The 21,343-nt window shown below is 39.0% G+C and overlaps 1 protein-coding gene and 1 pseudogene across 2 annotated transcripts in view; one reads left to right on the forward strand and one right to left on the reverse strand.

Annotated features, from left to right (window-relative positions):
• Positions 1–519: 519 nt before the first annotated feature.
• LOC116866500 lies at positions 520–2,753 on the reverse strand (annotated as a pseudogene).
• A 718-nt stretch (positions 2,754–3,471) lies between these two features.
• The window catches only part of FBXW7 (F-box and WD repeat domain containing 7), a 228,522-nt gene continuing 210,650 nt past the window's right edge, over positions 3,472–21,343 (forward strand). The window contains exons 1-2 of one of the 2 annotated variants that reach the window (XM_032855518.1): positions 3,483–3,581; positions 3,679–3,770. The gene's annotated coding sequence lies outside the window, so the exon portion shown is untranslated. Of the gene's footprint in view, positions 3,771–21,343 lie in introns of both variants that reach the window. The other variant, XM_032855516.1, reaches the window with a different exon arrangement.

The following is a 21,343-nucleotide window of genomic DNA, read 5'->3' on the forward strand; positions in this document are numbered from 1 at the left end:
CAGGAAGGTCACTAGGGGGGCTTCTAGAATGCTGGCAATGTTCCATTTGTTGACGTAGTTGGTCACAAGCAGGTTTCTTTTATAACAAATAACTGCTGTATGCATTTAATGTATATCTCACAATAAAAATGCAAAAGTAATTGAAGACTTTTTAGATGGCATTTCTAGAAATTTTACCAGATAATTTAGCTTATGAAATCCCTGACAGTAAAACCCACTGATGTGGGATGATAATACACTGATAAAATAGCTTCTCATAAGAGCATGCTTTCAAGTGCAGGAGAAAAGAACCCTCCACAAATATCCCTTTGTTATATTTTAACAGTATGCAGATCTTTATCACAAACAAACTGATAAAGCAGGGAAAGAACTGTTACCTGAAATTTCAGATTTTTTGGAATTTTGTACAATCTAGCTGTTTTTTTCCTCTGGATTAATAAGTAAAAGAACTAAGGAGAAGCAGACCAAGTTGGAAATGTATGAACTTCCTCCTCTCTAGATGCCAACTCCAGCTGTTTCCTCCAGTTTCTTCCAGTACTGGGTGGTGAGGTGGGTGGATTTTGCCCAGTAAGTTTAGTGCTGCTATTACTTCATAAGTAGGTGCATGAGGGATTTCTCAAGTGATTTTCTGTCTCTCAGTACTAAGGTAAGGTGGAGCCACTGACAAAACACATCAGGCTGCTGAAAAACCCCATGTGGTACAGTACACACTTTTCTGGAGGTGTACTCTGCTGGGCTGCAGAAGTTTATTCATTCATTAAACATTTGCTCAGCCTGACCACAATTGTGTGCTAAGTCTTGCCCCACACCGTAGGATTTTTGCATTCTTTTTATCCAAACCCCACAGGACTTAAAACCGGAGGTGCTCAGCTTCACAAAATCTCCTAAATCTGGGCATTTTACTCATTCAATTTCTACCAGGAAATTAGGGAGGGGGCAAAATCAGGTAGAGATTTATTTTGTAGCCACGTGGGGCTACCACTTGGAGGGCAGATTCCCTGTGAGTCTTTTTTGGAAGGACATGGTAGGGCATCGATCATGCCAAGGCAGTCAAACCCACAGTAGCTTAAGCAGGATAGTTAACCTGGCTCTTGGAACTTCTCGTCAAGGACACTTGGGAAAGTGCTGCTCTGTGAGTCTCTTCTTGCTTCTGCAACATCCACTTCCCACTCCCATCAATTCTTCTGCAGCATTTTAATAAAAATGAAGTTTCCTTGGTCTACTGTTTGCATATGGTGGTGGTAGAAGTTTCCTTGGTCTACTGTTTGCATATGGTGCTGGTAGAAACCCTGAGCTTCGGAAGTCTGCCTATAAAAGCTTGCTCCTTATTCTCTGAAGTGGAAAGACTTGTAATATCCATTAATGCTGCTTCCAGAGCAGGTAGGGTGTGCCAGGGTCCAGCAAAAGAACTCTGGAATCTGCTTGCTTTCATCATTGCTGCTTTCATCTCAGTCTCACTGTATTCACCTGGACAGGTTCAAGACAGATTCTGAGACTTTCATTTCAAAATTTCTTTTCCAAGAGAACTACACTTTCAACTTCATGAGTTTTAATTTGAATTTACTTTCCAGGATAAATCTGTAGGAAAAGCTGCATAATAGTAATAATATTTATTTTAGAAAGGAAAGAGACTTTGAGTCAGACCTGCAGCACAGGCCAACATTTCCTGGTGATGGTTATGGATACTTACTATCAACCAAGATCAGCTCTCCAAAGCTTCATACAAGCAAGAATGGTTCCTAAAATTGAGACACCACTAACATCTCCTCCTGAAAAAGTAAAAATTCTTTCCACAGTCTCCGGGAGGATGGCTCCCTTCCTTCGTCTCGGCAATTCGCCCCCACTTTACACACTTAGGTTGTGCCTCCGTACGCAAACTGCATCCCTATTTCCTATCGTAGAGGTGGGAGGGGGAAGAAGGGATGTATTACTACTCGCATCTTTACAAGACCACGTAGCTTACAAGACGCTTGCACTTTCGTCAACTCCTCTGAACTCCGCGAGTGCCTCGGAGGGAGGCATTCATTCATTCATCAAACACTTGCTCGGCCCGACCACACGTTATCGGGTGCTAGGTCTCGCCCCACACCACGGGAAGGGTGGGGCGCTCGCTCCCTGGAGCAGGTGCAGCGGATCAGGCTGTAGGGCAAGTTCTCGCTCAGCCTGGGTTTTCGAAGGCCCATTTGGGGCTAAATGCCTCACCTTCGGGTGGTGCGCGCCCGAGGACGGCCGCGCGGCCTGGGCCTTCCTCCTTGCTCCCAAAGGAGCAGCCACCACCTGCCCTGAAGGAAACCGCTACAGAGCAAGCTCTGCCCGCCGCCGTGGGGTCAGGGCTAAGATCAGACGGCAGCTTAGGCTCCACTCGGCTCCTCCCCTTCCTCTCTTCAATTCTGACGCGGCCGTAGAGGCGGCGGCAGCGGCGGCTAGTCCCGCGGCCCGAGGCGCACCCACCCGCTCGCGGGGCCCCGACTTCCTCTTCCCTTTGATCGTCATCAGAGCGCGCCAGAGTCACCCTGGGCGGGGTGGTTAGAAAGGGAGAAAAAAAAAGGCCAGCGGAGGAAACGTCCTGGCGGACAGAAAAGGGAGGGGGTAAGGGGAGCGGTTGCTAGGTGACTTGCGTCATCCGCCTGCGCCGCTTTCCTCCCGCCCCTCTCTGGAGTGAGGCGAGAGCCCCGCACAGAGCGAGCGAGACAGCGAGCTGAGCTCCGGGCGCTACCGCCACCGCAGCGGAGAGCGTGAGAGCGAGGGAGCATCCGAGAGACCCGGCCCCCGTGCACTGGCCACCACCGAGACCTTCGTTCTGACCTGGACCAGCGGGAGCCGCGGCCACCCCTTTTCTCCCCCCCTCACCTTCCCGGCCGGCAGCGGCGGCTGTACACGCCGGAGCCGGAGCCGGAGCCGGCGGCTGGGGGGCAGGGAGGCGGCTACCTCGGGCCGGGACTAGTCAGCTGCTCTGCGGTGAGAAGACGCTGAGGGAGGGCCGGAGCTTCTGTCTAGTCCCGGGGCGCGGGACGAGGGACCCCCAACGTGTAGGGAGGGGGTCCCAGCCGCAGCGACACATGCGGGAGCCGGGAGCGGGGGCGGCGCCGAGCGGAGCCGGCCGGGTCCCCCACCACGCCGCTGCCTCTTCCACCCGCCCGGGGCCGTAGCATCTTGCCCCAGAGTGTATGAGCGGGGGACCCAAGCTCAGCAACCACCCCCCGGCCGGGGGGGCGGGGACCCCGATGTGAAGCGGCGGCCCCGGCGGCGGGGAGAGCAGGACAGGCGCCGCCGTCCTTTCCTTACCTTCCTCCTCTCCTGAGCCCCCTCGCGGGGGGGGGGGGTCTTCTCTCTTGGCCAGTCGCCGGCCCCCCGGCCCCTCGGCAGGACTCCGGGAGGAGTTCTTAGAGCCCCCTCCCCCGCCCCAGCCCCGAGGGCGGCGGGGCCGGGGGGGACCCGGGGGGCCGGCTGCAGCCTCAGCCCAGAGGAAAACTTTGTAAGAGCAAAATCTGGAGCCTCCCAGACGTGACTGCCCCGGGAGAAGTGGCTCAGGGCGGGCAGAAGATACAGCCTGAAGAGATCCAGGAAGAGGAAAAGAAGAGGTAAGCGGAGCCGCTGCCGCCTCCTTTGCTCCGGCGGCGCGGAAGAGACCCGGGGTGACCGCCTGGCTTAGATACACAAGCACCGCTTCTTCCTCAGTAACGCGCCGGAGCCTTCCGCAGCTGCCGCCTCAGAGCGAAGGAGGAAGGGAACCAGCCCACTTTGTCAGCGCCACGGCTCTTCCCTAAAGTGTGAGTGGCCGGGGAAAGGGAATCGAGGGGGTAGAAAGTGGGAGGATACCGTCCGGTTCGTCCCCTCGGAGTTTTGCTGATGTTTTGCAGGAGTGTTGGGAGTGTATAGACCAGAGGGTGCATCTTTATTTTTACAGCGAGAAAGAGGTATCGGGTAGTCTTGTGTTTTATGATATTTTAGCTCCTTGTACGGGTAATATGCAAGCTTACAGGTTTCTCTTAGAGGAGCTCTATCTTTATCCAGAGTGGACACTTGCACCTTTCTGGCCGGTAACTGGCAAAGGAAATTGAGGAAGCCAAATCATATGTGCACACAAAGGACATCTCTGTAATACACCTTTTCCTGGTACACCGGGTGTGAAACAGTGCTGTGGTTTTTGTTTCGGGGCAGCTCTTATTAGGGTTCTCAAGAGGGAACCTTTTACCCTGTGAACCCCCGAAACTGAAATTCCTGTCTTATTTGCAGTTCTTCCTTGAGAGATGGTACAGGAGTTTTTTACCTTCTCATTTCCTGGGTCCAATTTCTAGGTGTCAGGAAGCTATAACAGATTTCAGTTACTCAGAAGATTCTGAGTTCTTATGAATCATGACTTACTTGGGGAAGAGCATCTAGTACCTTAAACAGTTTATAAAAGTTTTTGCATTTTTTTCCCTATCCAAATGCTTTAAATTTTTTTTTTTTTTTTTTTTTTTTAAGTAGCGTATGTCCTAATTGCTAGCACTTTTTTATTTGGCAGAATGACTTGACACTTTGCTTGGTTGAGTTATCTTTAGTTCACTATCAAACGAGGAGAAACTTTTTGATATTTAATTCTCTGAAAGATGAAAGTTTTCCTTTCCCTTCCATTATTTTAAGGTGAAGTTTATAAAATCTTTGATATGCATTTTAGGTATCCTCTCAACAGTGCCAAACTGAGGTGCAAGAAAGTAATTACCATTTCATATATTTATACAGACCTTAAGGGTTAAGCATAAGGTGGAATTTTATTTAACAGAACATAGGCAGTACTACAGTACTGAGAATTGTGGCTCCTCCAGGCAACAGTGTGGGCTCACTCCCTCTGAAGCCACTGCTTTGTGGTAATGAATGTAAGCCTGGGGTTGTCCATGCTAACTTCTCCATTCAGGATCTCAATTAAATTTATTTAAAACTTTCTCCAATAGTGTTTTCATATATACTTTTTCTCTTTTGAGATAGTGAGTTCTTTAAGTTTGTTAGCCCCTGAATTATTTAACATTTCATTTATTTGTCCCAAATCTGTTTCTGTAAAGTTCCAAAACACATCCAGAGGTTTTGTTTTGAGAAATGCTATGACAAGCTGGAGTTCATCTTTCCTTGGTTTTATGTATTTTGATTATTCTTCTTTACCATTGTCTTCCCTGACTCTTTCTGTCAGTCTTAGAATGATTACTTTGATCCCTTGATCATTTTGCCCCTTGTGGAACTTCTCCAGCTGTTTTGTTTCTCTTTATATATTTGTGCTTGTTACACTTTTGTAAGGAGCCGTAAGTTCTATTTTAAATGGGTAATGACATGGAAATACTGATTAGTAGGTGTAATGTTAGGTGTCAAATCAAAAGCAAATGTCTCTGGATCTGTTACCTTCTTTTGAGAACTTGAGGAAGTTATGTATCCCATATTTTACAAAGATGAGAGAAAGAGAAATTACTCTGGCATAGGCTGTTTTTCAGGGAGAAAAGGGAGACAAACCAGCAAACTATAATTTGAGGGTAGATTTGTACTCTTATCAAAGTTGCTTACTAACTTTAAGACTTATTTTTATTACTTTGACTATAGGTTGGTTAAAAAGCATGGTAATGTTTGATTGCATTTTGGGTAGCAAAGAAACAGCAAAGTATTTGAGAGGCCTTTGAGATGCTTTTATTTATGGCATAGGCAATGAAACATAAATTGCACAAAATTGTAGGAAAGAGGTGTATATGAAACTATATGTCATACTACTGTAAGTATGACACTCTACGTCATCCTACTGTATGTATGACACTATCTCTCACACTACTGTGTTTTGTGCCTTATAGATATAAATGTATATGTATCTATAGAAGTGTTGGTGTTGGACTATACAAAACTAATTGGAGTGTCTGAACCAAATCTGGGAAATAAGATTTCTTTTGGGAAGAAAGGTGCTGGTGGAGATAAAGTGTTTAAAACTTTTGGAATTGGAGGGTGTGAGGGACAAATGTAATTGAGAAGTTAGCTTGTTGGGAATATGGATGAAAGTTGTTGAGGAGGCTTGAAGTTAGTGTTTGTGTTTGTGCAGTTACATGTGTACAGCCCAGAGAATCAACTGAGAACAATGTTGCTGAGAAGGTACTTTTAGATGATTAAGGAGAAATTGTATTCTAGGTTGGGAAGCATTTTACCTGGAGAAGGATTTTGTTTTTTTAGGGAACCAACATTTTCATACCATGGTCTTCGAAGAGCTGTACAAAGGGAGGGGTGAGAAAGATGCTCCCAGTAGTTTAGATTGGTACTAGTGGTTTCTTACAGAAAATAATTCAGAAACGGGGCAGTGGACTTTGTTTTTGACATTAGATTTTAGGGTAAAAAGTTGGTGCTGATGCAATCTGAAGACAGAAAAATAGTTAAGCTAATGAGTGATATGCTGAAAATGTAGAGTTAGGAGTCAGTTTCACAGTGTTAAGGTTTCTTGCAGAGTAACAGCTGAAAAATGTGTCTTTTTACTTTGGGGGAAGGGAATCTGTTAAAGTTAGCAACGATATGGTAAGAACAGAAAATGAATGAGACTCTCACTAAAAAATGTTTTAAAAGTGGATAAGATTTAAAGTTCAAAGGGAGGAACAGTCTTTAACATGGCTACCAGTTCTTAGGACATGTGCATCTATATTTTTGAAGGAGCTAACAAGCTTTTTGTAGAGTATATAGGTCCCCTGATTTAAAGTCAGAAGGATGTATAGGATTTCACTGTTAAGGAACTTATACATAAAAGGACAGATTTGTTTTCATAAAAATTCATGTTTTTAAAGTTTGCCCAGGATTATTATCCTAAATTTGGTCTTTAATCTGACGAAGTAGGGCTAAAAATAGCTGGCAGAGAAGGCTGCTTCCCCTGCTTGCAGTTGATGTGTGTCTTTGTGTCCCATACAATGGAGGGGATATCCCTGTGTTGGCACAGCAGTGCTGAAAATGCTTTTTTTTTTTAACCTTTTTATTAAAAAACAAATAAACAAAAAACAACTTGGCATTTAAAAAGAATCAACTGTCTTTGAAGCATGAGACATGGAAGACTTTTTTTTGTGGCGAAATCTGCAGCTAGTGGGGCTTGCTTTTAGTGTTGACTCTAACAAAATTAAGGATTGTGAAATAGGGAATATATACATATCCATACTTTTTGTGTTCATGAGTTCATTCAGTTCACTGCCTCCCTAGTAGCTTCTTTGGTCCCTTCTTAAGAATTTAATTCAAATGGCAGAACTCTCCGGGGAAGGGATGTTTAGATAGGGAGCTAGATCTCAGGTGATTCTAGGATAAGTGTATGGGACTGGAATATATGCCATATGGGTGCCTTCTCCATCCTCTACTTTCCACATTATATTTTATGCGGGTGAAACATGTTTAGATGGACTTAAAGGACAGTCTTTTCGGGTTGACATGATTTACTAGTGAAGGTAGTGGGAAGGGTATGACTCTGGTAGGAGGGAGTGATAACCTTTTGTGCTTTGCCTTGGCAACTTAGGGATTGATACAGGATGATTGAAGGGCCTTGGGAGTGCATTTGTGTTTTAGCATCAGAGGACCCAAAAGTCTACACCTAGGCTGACAGATGCTCAATTCATGTATTTTAGAGAGGGTTCTTGGAGATGTCATGTGTTGCCTCTGACATCTCATTGTGTAGAGGAGTAAAAAAGTGGTGAATTTTTTTTTTTTTTTTTTTTTTTTTTTTTGGTAGAGGGCCAGTTAGTAAATATTTTAGATTTTGTGGACTATGTCTGGAGCAACAATTAAGTTCTGCTCTTGTGGTGTGAAAGTAGCCATAGACAGTATGTAAGCAAATGAGCGTAACTATGTTCCAATAAAACCTTATACAGCTGACCCTCAAACAATGGAGAGGTTGGGGGTACCAACCCCCTGTACAGTTGAAAATCTATATGATTTTTAACTCATCCAAAACTGAACTATTGATAGCCTACTTTGACTGGGAGCTTTACTGATAACATAGTCTAATATATATTTTATAGATTATTTATATTAAATACCACATTCTTACAATAAAGTAAGCTAGAGAAAAGATCTTATTAAGAAAATTATAAGGAAAAGAAAATACATTGACAATACTGTATTGTATTTATTGAAAAAAACTCATGTGTTCAAACCCTTGTTATTCAAGGGTCGACTATAAACTACATAGTTTATGGAACACTAGTGTAGAAAACAGCCAAGTAGACTAACATTCAGTATGAGTGTGAGCTTCATTCCATTACAGAACTTGGACTGGCTATTTTTGGTGTTCTCCATTTTCTGAGATACGTTCTTTGGGTACTGTCTTAAAGCGATTCTGTGTAAAGTCTGTAGTTCAAAATACGTTTGCCTGCAGAGTAATGAATACTATGGGAACTTGAGGAACAAGGCGCAGTGCTGTCTATAGCAGCTAAAAGTAGGAACTATTTGCATTTTTTATTCAAAGATAAATAATTTGCATAAAGTGATGTCCTGGCTACTAATCATAGCTGGAAAGTATCTTTGAAGAAACTTAAGGGGGTAACTTTGAATAGTTCTGCAAACAAATTGTAAATAATTGTAAAACATTTACTTTAGATGTAAAATTAAAAGTGTTTATGGTTGGTTTGAATCAGATGAAAATAGTAGCCAAATTATAAGAACGTTAAGATTTGTTACTTCTCTTTCTTAAAATGTTACTGTTACAGTGGTCAATTCTACACAGAATTATTGGATGCACAATTTTTGTTTTGTTAAGTATTCTTTCTTAACAAATCCTCTAGGTAACTTAAGTGTGTACTTTAAAAAATCTTTGCTGTTAAGAATATCCAAAAATCTTGCATATTCTTAATGGTAAATGTAGCGTGGTTTAATTTCTTAGGTGAATCTATCTTAAGTGTTTTGTTTAGAAAGAATAATTCACTGTGCAATTTTACATTATAGCTAATATCAAAACATTTGTTTCATATGTCAAAAGATACCTGCATTGGATGGTGGTGTATTTTTCTTTTTTAAAGATTTTATTTATTTATTTGAGAGAGAGAGCGAGCTTGTGCACACAAGGTGGGACGGGCGGCAGCAGGACAAGCAGACTCCCCACTGAGCAGAGAGCCCCAAATAGGGAGCAATCCCAGGACCCTGAGGTCGTGACCTGAGCCGAAGTCAGTTGCTTAACTAACTGAGCCACCCAGGCACCCAGTGATGGTGTATTTTTACCCTGGCTTCATAAATTTTTTTATTTCATGATTCCCCTATTTATGGCAGGGGAAGAGGTGACCCTTGCAATAATGATAACTTCTTAGTTAATTTCAAACCTGTTTTTATTTTTCATAGTATTTCTACACATGTAATGGTACTTCATTTCCTTTCTCTTTAAAAAAGTCTATACATAATCTGACAATTTTAGTGTACTTTTTAGAAGGTCATTATAACATTGCTTTCCTATTCATTAGGGAAGGATTCTTGTTCTTCTAAACATTTTTAAGTTTTTGTCTTTTCAGGTAATTTTATCATTGTCCTAAGCTTAAGGATAGGTGGTGATTTAAAAGATACAAGGTGTTAATCTCATATCTGAAAATATTCCAAATAGAAATATTCTGTATTAGTGACACTTTTAGAGGGTCAGGGAAAAGAGTGGTGTATTATTTTTTCCTTTTTTTTTTTTTTTAAATAAAGCTTAGCTGAATTGTCATTATAAACAGGTGAGTAAAGTTGCTTTTAAATAAACACCTTTTTTTAGAATATTTTTATTGAAGAATAATTGACATACAATATTGTATTAGTTTCAGGTGTATCACATAGTAATTAGATATTTATATACATTACAAAATGGTCATAGTAAGTGTAACATCTTGTCACCATGTGCGAAGTTGTTACTGCATTATCGAGTATATTTCCTGTGCTGTACATTATACCCCACATTTTAAATATTTTGTGATTGGAAGATTGTATCTCCTTATTCCCATCACCAATTATTTTATCTATCTCCTCAGTCTCCTGTCCCATACCCCCTTTCTGACAACCATCAGTTTATTCTTTGTATCTATGAGTCTGTTTCTGTTTTGTTTTGTTTGTTCATTTGTTTTGTTTTTTAGTTTCCATATGTAAGTGAAATCATATGGTATTTGTCTATCTCTGTCTTATTTTACTTAGCATAATACCCTCTAGGTGCATCCGTGTTGCAAATGGCAAGATTTAATTCATTTTTATGGCTAACTAATGTTCCACTGTGTGTATAAATACCACATCTTCTTTATTCATCTATTGATGGACATTTAGATTGTTTCCAAAACTTGGATATTGTAAGTAATGCTATGATGAACACTGGAGTGGTATATATGTTTTTGCAATAGTATTTTCATTTTCTTCAGATATATACCTATAAGTGGAATTGCTGGCTCATACGATAGTTCTGTTTTTAAATTTTTGAGGAAACTCCACAACTGTTTTCCACACTGGTTGTACCAATTTACATTCCCATTAACAGTGCATGGGAGTTCTCCTCCCTTCAGTCCTTGCCAGCACTTGTTATTTCTTATTTTTTTTTTTTATAATAGCTGTACAGTTGTTTCTTTTACACAGAAATGGTTTTTACACAGCTGTCTCTAAGATAAATAAATTATATGATCTTTTTCTAAGAGCACATTTTTTTTTCTTTGAAGATTTATTTATTTGAGAGAGACAGGGAGAGAGTATGCACCTGTATGCAGGGGAAGGGACAGAGGGTGAGGAGCAGACTCCCTCCTGAGTTCACAGCTCAGCACTGGGCTCCATCTCATGGCCCTGAGATCATGACCTGAGCTGAAATCAAGAATTGGACACTTAACTGACTGAGCCACCCAGGTACCCCTCTAAGAGCAGGTTTTGATCAGGAAATAGGTGGGCCAACTGCTCTGAATTCCTGAAAGGATGCCCTTGCAGAAGAAGAGAGTTAAGAAGTAAAGAGTGCTAAACACAATTTCTTTTACTGTACAATTTGGCTGAAAGCTGCCTTTGTCCAACTTGGTAGCATGTTTTGGGTAAATAATGAACTTTTGGGGTTAAACCTTTCTACTTGCAGACTTTTTCCACTAAGTATAAAACCAGTCTGTCTTATGTCTTAATGTACTTTTAGATTTTTGCTACCTTCTCTTTAGACCTCATTGTTACTTTCTCATGATACCTTTCATAGTATGTGTAGAGCTTATTTTGTAAATGTATAGGACATTTCCTGGAAATTGTAGGATATATATTTTCTAAAAATTGTACTACTATACACAAGTATATTTAAAATTTCCTCCTATTCCACCTTCAGAATTGTGAAATATTTGAGGGAACATCTGTACTTGATCTGGATTTTGAATGACTAATATGTAACAATTTCTCTGAAATAATCCTTCAAAATTTTTGAGTTTAACAGTTGATTTCTCTAAAGCAGTTAGCTAGTACAAGAAAATCTGAGAGCCTGTATATGTTGCATTATCCTGCAATGCATGTAGTTGAAAAATAACAGAAGTGCACAAGAGACCTCATTGCTTGTGTATCTTTTGTTCTTTCTCCATCACCTAAGTGGATCAATCAGATATTGTGCAGTTTCTGTTGCTATGCTGTGTTGCCTCTCCTCCCCGCCCCCCCCCTTTTTTTTTTTTTTACAGCTATGAGGTTTTTGGAAGGAGGTAGCATTTACTCTGTGTGTGTATGTGTGTTTGTGTGTGTGTGTGTGTGTGTGTCTGTGTGTACATATACTTAGTGTATTGTGTTAGGTGCTCCTTTCTGCATGAGTGCTCTTGGGTTTAGGAAATATTGAAAGATAGAGTACAAAATGTTTTTAGTGGAGAGGATCACCATTGGAGAAGATACTATGTTTTCTGGCTTTTTCATCCTACAGCATCTTGAGTGAACTCATTAATATATGTTAGTGCCACTTGTGAAGTCTGAAGGCAAATTGCTGGTTTGTTTTTGGAAGAATGTATGTATCTTCTCAGACTTTTTGTGGGTGGCTGACAGGAAGTAATGTGACCCATTCCTGATAGTATTAATTTAAAGATCTTTTAAGGTATGATATAGACAGAGGGCTAAAGTCAGGCCTTATGTTGTCCAGCATTTAAATTCAGCCCTTGAGTTTGACAAATTATACCGAAGTAATTCTGCAGTGTTTTCAAAAGTATCTGAACTAGTGTATGATTCATTAATGTTTTATTAAAAAAAATCCTAAAAATTGGAGAAATGATGGACTGCTGTGCTTATTATTTATAGGAAAGAAGGACCAATTTGAACATACTAGATTTTGAAATCATCTCTAAAGAACTCAGAAATACTTAGAAAGGACTCTTTTTTGAATAATTCATTGATTATCTTTGAAAGTGACTGTGGTTTAAATTGTTAATTTAGAAATATCAGGTTGTAATTCAGTTACCAAGTCTCTTAACTGTCCATCTCTTTAGCACTTAGAAACAAGAAGCTTTGAAAAATTAAGAAGTTTAACAAGTTTTATCTGTATCATTATATTTCTTTTTTCTTTTTTTTTAATTTTAAAGATTTTATTCATTTATTTGTCAGAGAGAGAGAGAGAATGAGCACAAGCAGGGGGAGCAATAGAAGGAAGTGGAGAAGCAGGCTCCCCATTGAGCAAAGAGCTCAATGCGGGACTTTATTCCAGGACCTGGGATCATGACCTGAGCCAAAGGCATATGCTTAACTGACTGATCCACTCAGGTATTCCTGTATCATTACATCTCAAATTGATCAAAGGAATTTTATGTGATTCAGTTTTAACTAAATTTTAGTTTTCTCCCTTTCTTAAAATGATTAGTATATGTGTTTGATACTCTGTTTTCATGCTTTGTTTTTATTAAGTACAGATCAATTTTCAGAAATAACTTTTCCTTCAGCTTGGCATAATCAGTGTTCTGTTGGCCAGTATAAGACACAAATGCATCTTGATCGTTTTTATATTTGGAAAGTATTTCTATTTTGAGGGAAATTTGGCTATGTCTTCATAGTCTGTTTACTTAATAGAATTGTATATTTAAGATAAGTATATGAAAAAAATCGAAAGGCAGAAAACATTGAGATATATTTCTTAGTAATGATTATCTTGCCTCTTGTCCTCTTTCTATAACTTCTTTTAAGGCAGTTTGCTTTAGATTTTGGTGTAAATGCAGAAGTTAGATTGGCTTATATATTAATAGATCTGTAAGTTATGTGGTTAATATAATACTATTCTCATTTAAAAAATAAGTCATTTAAAATATTTTTCTTTGTTGGTAGCAGTTGGAGTTATGCTTCTTTCCATCTCAGAGATTTTTCAAAGAAGGATTTTATGATAATGACTAGGCTACTGGGTAGATGGGAGAAGAACATAGTCTCTCTAGTGACTTTAATTTATTCCTGTCCATTTATTTTGCATGTAATACCAGAAGGTTATATAAATAGATGTGTGGATTATCAGTTTTCTTTTGCATGATTGGTGGTCTCTTAATTGACAGCCCTGTGAATTTGAGACTGTCAACTTTGGATTGCTACTGTAATGAGTGGTGAGGAGCCTTTTTCGATTGAGTATAACACAGGCAGATTTCTTTTCATTAGAGAAATATAAAAATTTTAATTTATTAGATTAGAAATTTAAGGCAGGAAACAGGAAACTTCAGGTTTTTTAAAAATTTAATTTTGTTTTTCCAGTGTTCCAGGATTCAGTGTTTATGCACTACACCCAGTGCTCCATGCAATACGTGCCCTCCTTAATACCCACCACCAGACTCACCCATCTCCCCCACTAAAAAAACCCTCAGTTTTTTCTCAGAGTCCACAGTCTCTCATGCTTTGTCTCCCCAAAACTTCAGATTATTTTTTAAGGCCAGGCATTTAGTAGGAGAGTTGGGATGTACAGAGGGTGGGAGAGAGAGCCAAAGAGGGAGGGAAGGTCAGATACCAGGGAGAATGGCACCGGAAGTTTTGAGGTCAGTCTTAGTCAGAGGTCACACCCTGTTATTTCTTTGGGTTGTGGATGTGGGGTGTTACCGCACGTTATCTCCCATCCTTTGAAATGTTGATTAGATTAGTCCCTAGCTTTTCAACATCTGGATTCTTTAAGCTATTGAAGTTTTAATCTGTCTGGGATAATCAATGTATCCTAGGGTGGGAAAATATCTGTAGTACCTGCTTGGAGAAGGGACAGACAAAGGGTTTTCAGCTACACTGGGGTTTCTTTTTTATTTTGTTTAATTTTGTTTTTCCTTCTTTGGCCACATTTCCCTAGCTTTGCCTAAGAGGGATGCTTGTAATTCTGTGTATGTGACATAGTAGTTGAGAAGCAAGCTTTGGAGATGATAGACCCAGGTTCCAGTGGCGTTACTTTGTGAACTTGGGCAAGTTTACCTGGTCTATGTATGTTCCTTGTAAAACTGGGAATATGAGTAGTACCTGTCAAGAGGATTATGTAAATTAATGCATCACGAGGTCTGGCTCAGAGTTAGTGCCCAGTAACGTTTGTTGTTGCAGTAATAAGTATTGATACTATATTAAGTTATTGTTGTTTCTGTGAGGTTGCTGGGTTTTAGAATGTCAGAGGTATTTGTGATCTTCTGGATAGGTCACTATCAGCTCTTTACTGAATACCTGCTGTTTCAGGCATTGATCTGAGTGAACAAAACATGAAAATGCTGTCCTCTTGAAACTTACATTCTGTTTGAGGAAACAAAATACACAAAGCAAAACAGATGACCTATCACTTATCTTATGAAAATCGGTGTTTGACTTCATGTATCTAAGCCAGTGTTAACCAGTCCAATCAGTCTTCACCATTAGATCTTGTTTTGTTTGTTTCTCCTCCTGTGCTTGAGAGTGTTTGGCGGCAGGAGCACCCTAAAAGCATGGACGTGTTCTCATTGTTTTCAGCTATGGCTTAATCTTAATTGCAAGGCACTCCTAACACGCTTCATTTCCTTGACTTGGTTACTTAAATTGGCTGTCATAGACTTACCTTTCAGTCCCCAAATTTCGGTTTCACATTGTTTACAGAAGAGATGCTCCTCCCCAGCTCATTCATTACATTTTCCTCATCCATGTCACTTCTTAGGAGAAGGGATATTAGAAACCCTTTTAAAGGAAAATATTCTGTGACTAATCTAACGGTATGCTTTTCCTTCATCTGTTTTGTATTTCCCACCCTCTGTGTATGGCTAACTGAGATATTTAACGAGTTTATTCTCTGTCTTTAAAAAAAATATATTTTTCTTGTCTGTTCAGTTAGATCGTAAGCCTTTTTAGGTTAGGGACCACTTCTCTATTCTGAACCTTATTAGCAGCCTCACTTGAAAAAAAGATACTACTTACCTCACAGGGAAGTTGTGAGAAATTTAGAGAGATAATGTGTGAAAAACGTCCTGAGCTAAATCCTTAGTAAATGATAGTTTCTTTTTCTTTTAACCACTCTAGTTCCTAAGCTTGATGCTTGGCATATAGTCAGTGTTTAAAAAAAATATTTAAGTTATTCTGAATTGAGGTTGGGAGTATTTTAATTTAACTTCCACTTATGTGGATAATTTTGGTTTTTACTTCCAGATGAGATTCAAGAGATTACTTTTCAAATATCAGGTGATAAAGGCTGAGACGTTAATATGAGATGGCATAACAGTGATTAGGAGCAGGGACTCAAGCCACCATCATGTGGGTTCAAATACAGACTACTACAGTTACTGGTCATGTGACTTTTGGCAAGTTGTTTAATTCTGTTGGCTTCAGTTTCTTTATTTGTGGGATGGGGAAAATGATAACCAACTCATGGATACTATGTTGTTAGATTAAATGAGATAATAAATGGAAAGCACAGAACAGTGCCTGGTGCATAACAATGGCCCCAGGAAGCATTGGCAGTAATATCTGGAAGTGTTTTTGATGGTTGTAGCTAGGGAGAGGTTGGTATGTGTGCTACTAGTAGCTGCTAGGTAGAGGCCAAGTATAAACAATGTACAGCACAGCACCCCACAAGAAAGGATTATTTGGTCCAAAATATCAGTTGTACTAAGGTTGGGAAACCCTGCTTTATAAAAAGTCCTCTGTTTCTCATTTGGGTATTTTCTTCATATAAGATACTCACTTTGCCAGTTAGATTCTGTATAGATACTGATTACTGATAAAGATAAGGCACAGACATGGACCTCATTTAACATTCATTTTAAAACATAGATATAAAGGAAAATGAATAGATTTCATTTTTTTTTAAGATTATAGGGCATTTACTCTAAAAGTAATCTAAAAGTGCTTCCATTTATCATTTAGACACTAGGAAAGATTTCCAGGTGGATTTTACTGATTTGTTTTTTTAAAATGGCAAGCTATTCATGTGCAAGTGTATCAAGAGTAGGGGCTTATGGGTGCCTTGGTGGCTTAGTTGATTAAGCATCTGACTCTTGGTTTCAGCTCAGGTTGTGATCTCAGGGTTGACAGATCAAGCCCCTTGTGGGGCTCTGTGCTCAGCTAGGAGTCTGCTTGAGATTCTTTTTCTCTCCCCTTCTGCCTCCCACCACTGCTCAGGTGTACACATGTATTCTCTCTCTCAAAAAAATGGATAAGTCTTTAAAAAAAAAAAGAATAGGGGGCTTATGACATGTAAGTGCCATATTGTGTAAATAGCCATAGAATCATACACTAATGGAAAAAGCAAGTATCAAGGTTAATAGAATGGTCTGTTGGGAGAAACCTTGGATCATCTAATTTTTCTCTCTTGTTTTATTACTTACTAAGTTGAGGTCTGTTTAACTTAGGACTTCTTTCTCTCTTTCTCTTTCTCTCTCTCTCTCTCTCTCTTTTTTTTCTGTCTAAAATTACATGCTTACCATTCCCTGTCTATTTCAGGAGCTTCTAAATTGATTTCTTTGCTACTGTCCTTTATATTCCTGCCTGAATTGACACTGCTCTAGGGGGAGCCTTTCTAGTCTGGATTCAGACTACTGTTCAGACCTCCTATCACCATCCCTTTATTTCTGGGAGAGAATTAAGTGCTAATGCCCTAAGGCTGAAATTGGAATGAACTAACTTTTCTCTTATACATGGTTTTAGTTAATGTATCATCTTTGAGATTTGTAGTCATTTGTAGTTCAAATGACTTCCTTCACTTGTATCTTAACAGTGGTTGTATATCCATGTATACACACATAAAGTATATATACACTTCAGTGCATATTTGTGTGTGTGTGTGTCTGTGTACATGTATATAGTTTCACATATATTTGTCTCTGTGCCTCTCTTTCTTCTGCCTGTTGTATTCTTTTCCTTTGATCTGCAAAACATTTATCTCTTAAGACCCTACTTAAATATCATCTTCTCTAGGAAACCTGTTCTCATTAATGTAAGTGGAGTTGTTTTTTCTCCTGGTTATCCATAGTCTCTTTGTGGCTTTTATAGCACTTAAAATTGTGGTTTGTATTTTTCTCTTTTCCTGGTCTCTTGATCTTTGAGGGCAAGTGTTCTGTCTTATCTTGCAGTTAATATCTCCTCCCCGAAAGTGCCTAATATTTACTGCTACTTACTAGGCATGTAGTTTGCTAACTAATGAAAGAGAAAAAAATGATTGGAAAGATTTTTTAATAGGCTCTATGAGAGGAGGACATTATCATGTCACTTTGTTTCAAAGTGCTTAGTGTAACACCTGTCCGTAGGTGTTCAACAAATATTTATCAAATGACCTGGAAGCCAGTTCCAATAGTTGATGGAGATTTTGTGTGAACCTTTTTCGTCTGCATTCTGGGAAGAATATCTTAAAAGTAAAACAGCCTGGATACTTGGTACATCTGCATTAAGTTGACTTTTCTTTTCCTGACTTAGTAATGAAACTTTTGATACAACAAATACTTTCTGAAAGAGGCTTTTAGTCGATTTCTTTTTCACCTGTTGACCCATTCTAGTACTGAACTTGCTGAAAAGGTGAATGTGTAGTATTAATGCTAAATCATGGATGAGCTATCTTTAAGTAAAAGACCTCTGTTCTCCTGTGTACATTTGGTCCCAGACAGAGTGATTATGTATTTTCTGTCGAGTATGGATAATGACTGAGGCATGAGAGAGAAAAAAGGTAATTGGAGGGGAGGAAGTTGCCTACTAGGTCTCTTTTTATTTTGATGATGATGGGTTTTTACCTCAGAGCTGCCTCCATTGATTTATAAAGAATTAGCTAGAAGAGAGAGGGGTGTGACTCTAGAGGGTAACATAGAGATTTGATAATTTGATGAATAAGTAATTTGATAATTACTGTATCGATCATCCTTATTACCACTTACTGAATGTTTACTGTATATTGGGCATTGTGCTAAGGATTTTTGTGTTAATTTATTCCTCATAGCCATCCCTGTGAAATAGGTATAAATAAGTCTGTCTTACGACAGAAGAAATAGATTCAGAGGGTTTTCCAAGAACATATAGCTAGGAATTTGAACTCAGACCTGGGATATAAATCCAGATCCATCTGTCTCTATGGTCTATTTTAATCACCATGCATGCATGCTGCCTCTTAAATTTCAGTGGAGGAGTTTTGTATTGAAAATGGGAAGTCATCAGGTGTACTGAGATAGGAGAAGAAAGTAATAGGATTTCATCCTATATGTATTTGTCAGAAGAAAGGCAATGAACAGACTCATGGAGAAGCAATTCTCAGGTTTATGGCCTTCTACAAAATAATTGTGAAGTTTAAGCCTGTAATTTGAATTGACTTGCACTAACCTGCATTTTTCATTAATTTAGTCTTACTTTTGCTATGACCATCAGGACCCACATACATCTTCAGCAGTTGAAGAAATCAGTCTAGGCAAATCTGTCTAAAAGATCATGGAGCAAAGTGATTTTTATAGTCTTTTCTGTGTTTAAAATGTGTTTTGCAGTGTTTTGAAAGGCATTCTTATTGAGAATGAGTCACAGAAATCTCTTATTTAGGATTTGAAAACCTAATATGGCATGCTTGGAAGGTATAGAAGAAAATTTGAGAATCAACACTTGTTAGTAAGGTATAAGCAGTTTAATCAATGAGTATCTATTGTGTGTTTCCCTTATGGGAGTTCTTAAACTGTTTTTGTTTGTCATTTAAAAAATTTTTTTCCTGCTTTTTCATACTTTGTACAGGGTTATTTTTTACCCAATTAGTTTATTTATAGGCGTTTTATATTTAATAAATACATTGAGAATGTATTATGTTTATTTGTTCACAGATTTAAAGTTTCCATAATTTTATTTAAAATCTAAAATGTTTCCTAAAATATTTCTCTTTCCTCTTGATTTTAAATACTGTATTTGTAACTTTAGTTATATACATTTGAATTTTGCCCTTTTCAGAATTTTAATTCTTTGTTTTTATAAAATTTTATCAAAAGTTACTTGCAAACACTAAGAGCAGTAGGTTGAATGGTATTCTATTAAAGATTAAAAATGCCTAAATAAAATTGAGATAATTTTTTAATTTAGGAGTTGGGGCGCAGGGAATTAGATAATCTTGTCAAGATTTTAGGATTCTAATGCTTAAGCTCATTAGTGTTTTTTTATGTTATCTACCACAGGTTGCCTTTCTTAGAAATGAATGTTAATATGGCATTATTATAAAAGTAATACTGATATCAACATTTGAGTGCTTAATGTGTGCCAGGCACTCTTCTTCATCCTTTGTATTAACTTACTCAGTTTTCACCATAGCTCTCTAAGGTAAGTGTTGTTAATGTCCCTGTTTTAGAGTTGAAAATTTGGTGCAGAGAAGTTACACATGCTCAGGACCTCACCTTTAGTTAGTAGTGGAACTGGGATTGTATTCATGCAGTCCGGTTCTAGAACCTGGGACCTTGATCACTATTCTGTACTGTATTTATCATCTGTAAATTTTTTTCTTACATAGTAGTTACAGAACAGTGCCTGGCACATAATAAGGTGTATAGAAGTACAGGCTCTTTTCAATGGCATTTAATTAGATATTCTATAAGGCTGGCAAAGTACGCATTATTATCCGTTTACGTATGTATGTATATTTTCTTAACATTAATTAGACTCCAGATTTTTTATTCCCTTTTTAAAAAATAGCTGAGTTCCCTGAGGTTCTTAGAAACTAGATTATTGCTCAAACCTATATGGCCACGCTGGATCTCAAAATTCGCTTTTCTCACCACATGTTCAATTTTACTTTCATTCTGTTAGAAATGGATAAGAACTGGGGTTGGTTTGTTTATTTTTGTATGTCGTTGATTTTGTAAGGCAGAAGCAAATGGGCTAAGTTTGTAGTAGTATATTCATGCTCAGTTGATAGAGGAAGTAAATTCTTAGGCATTGTAAAGCTTTTTTCTTTTTCTTTTTCTTTCTTTTTTTTTTTTTTAAAGACTTTTTTTTTTTTTTTTTTTTTTGAGAGAGAGAGATCACAAGTAGGCAGAGAGGCAGAGAGGCAGGCAGAGAGATGGGGAAGCAGGCTCCCCGCTGACCAGGGAGCCCGATGCAGGGCTCGATCCCAGGACCCTGGGATCATGACCTGAGCCGAAGGCAGAGGCTTTAACCCACTGAGCCGCCCAGGCACCCCAAGCTTTTTTCTTTTTACCTGTAAAGTTTTGAGAGTGGTAGTATCCTGCTGACTTGTGAAATTGAATCTTATCACTCATAATAATGTGAAGTATTAGAAATTGTTTTGATGAGAGAATAAAGATTAACAAGCTTTAAGAGAAATAATAGAAGCCATATTTCCTCAAATCAAAGGAATCATCTGTATTAGTTTTCCATTGCTGCATTGCAGATTTCCTCAATTTTAGCAGCTAGTCTCACAGTTTCTGTAGTCCAGAAATCTGGGTATGGCTTAGCTGGGTCCTGTCCTCAGGGTTCTCCAGGCTGAAATCAAGGTGTCAGCCAGGGCTGCAGTTTCATCTGAGGTTCAGAGTCCTCTTCCAGGCACACTGGTGGTTGGTAGAATTCAATTCCTTGTGTTTGTAGTCATGGCATTCCTTTTTCTTGCTGGCTGTGTGAGGGGCCATTCTCCTCAAGGCTCCTACAGGCCACCCTTAGGTTTTTGCCATGTGGTTCTCTTTGTGGGCAGTTCACAACATGGTTATTGAAAAAGACAGTGGGAGAATCTCTCTCCCTTGGAATCCCTCTGCCTTCTTTTAAGAACTGATATCTTTAGGTTGGGCCTCACCAAGAATCACCCTAATTCAAGTCAACTGATTGGGGGTTTTAATTATGTATGTAATATCCCTTCATAGCAGCACCCAGATTAATGTTTGGTTAAAGATGTGTATGTACCAAGGTGTTAGAATCTTGGGGCCATCTTAGAATTCTGTTTACTACATGATCAATTATAAGATAAGTCATTATTTTCTGTATCACTAAGGAGGAAAAATGCTGTATTAAAGTATGATACAATGTGTTATTCGTACTAGGATGT

This window comes from Lontra canadensis, unplaced genomic scaffold (assembly GCF_010015895.1).
Source record: "Lontra canadensis isolate GAN:19392208 unplaced genomic scaffold, GSC_riverotter_1.0 scaffold10, whole genome shotgun sequence".
Classification (NCBI taxonomy): domain Eukaryota; kingdom Metazoa; phylum Chordata; class Mammalia; order Carnivora; family Mustelidae; genus Lontra; species Lontra canadensis.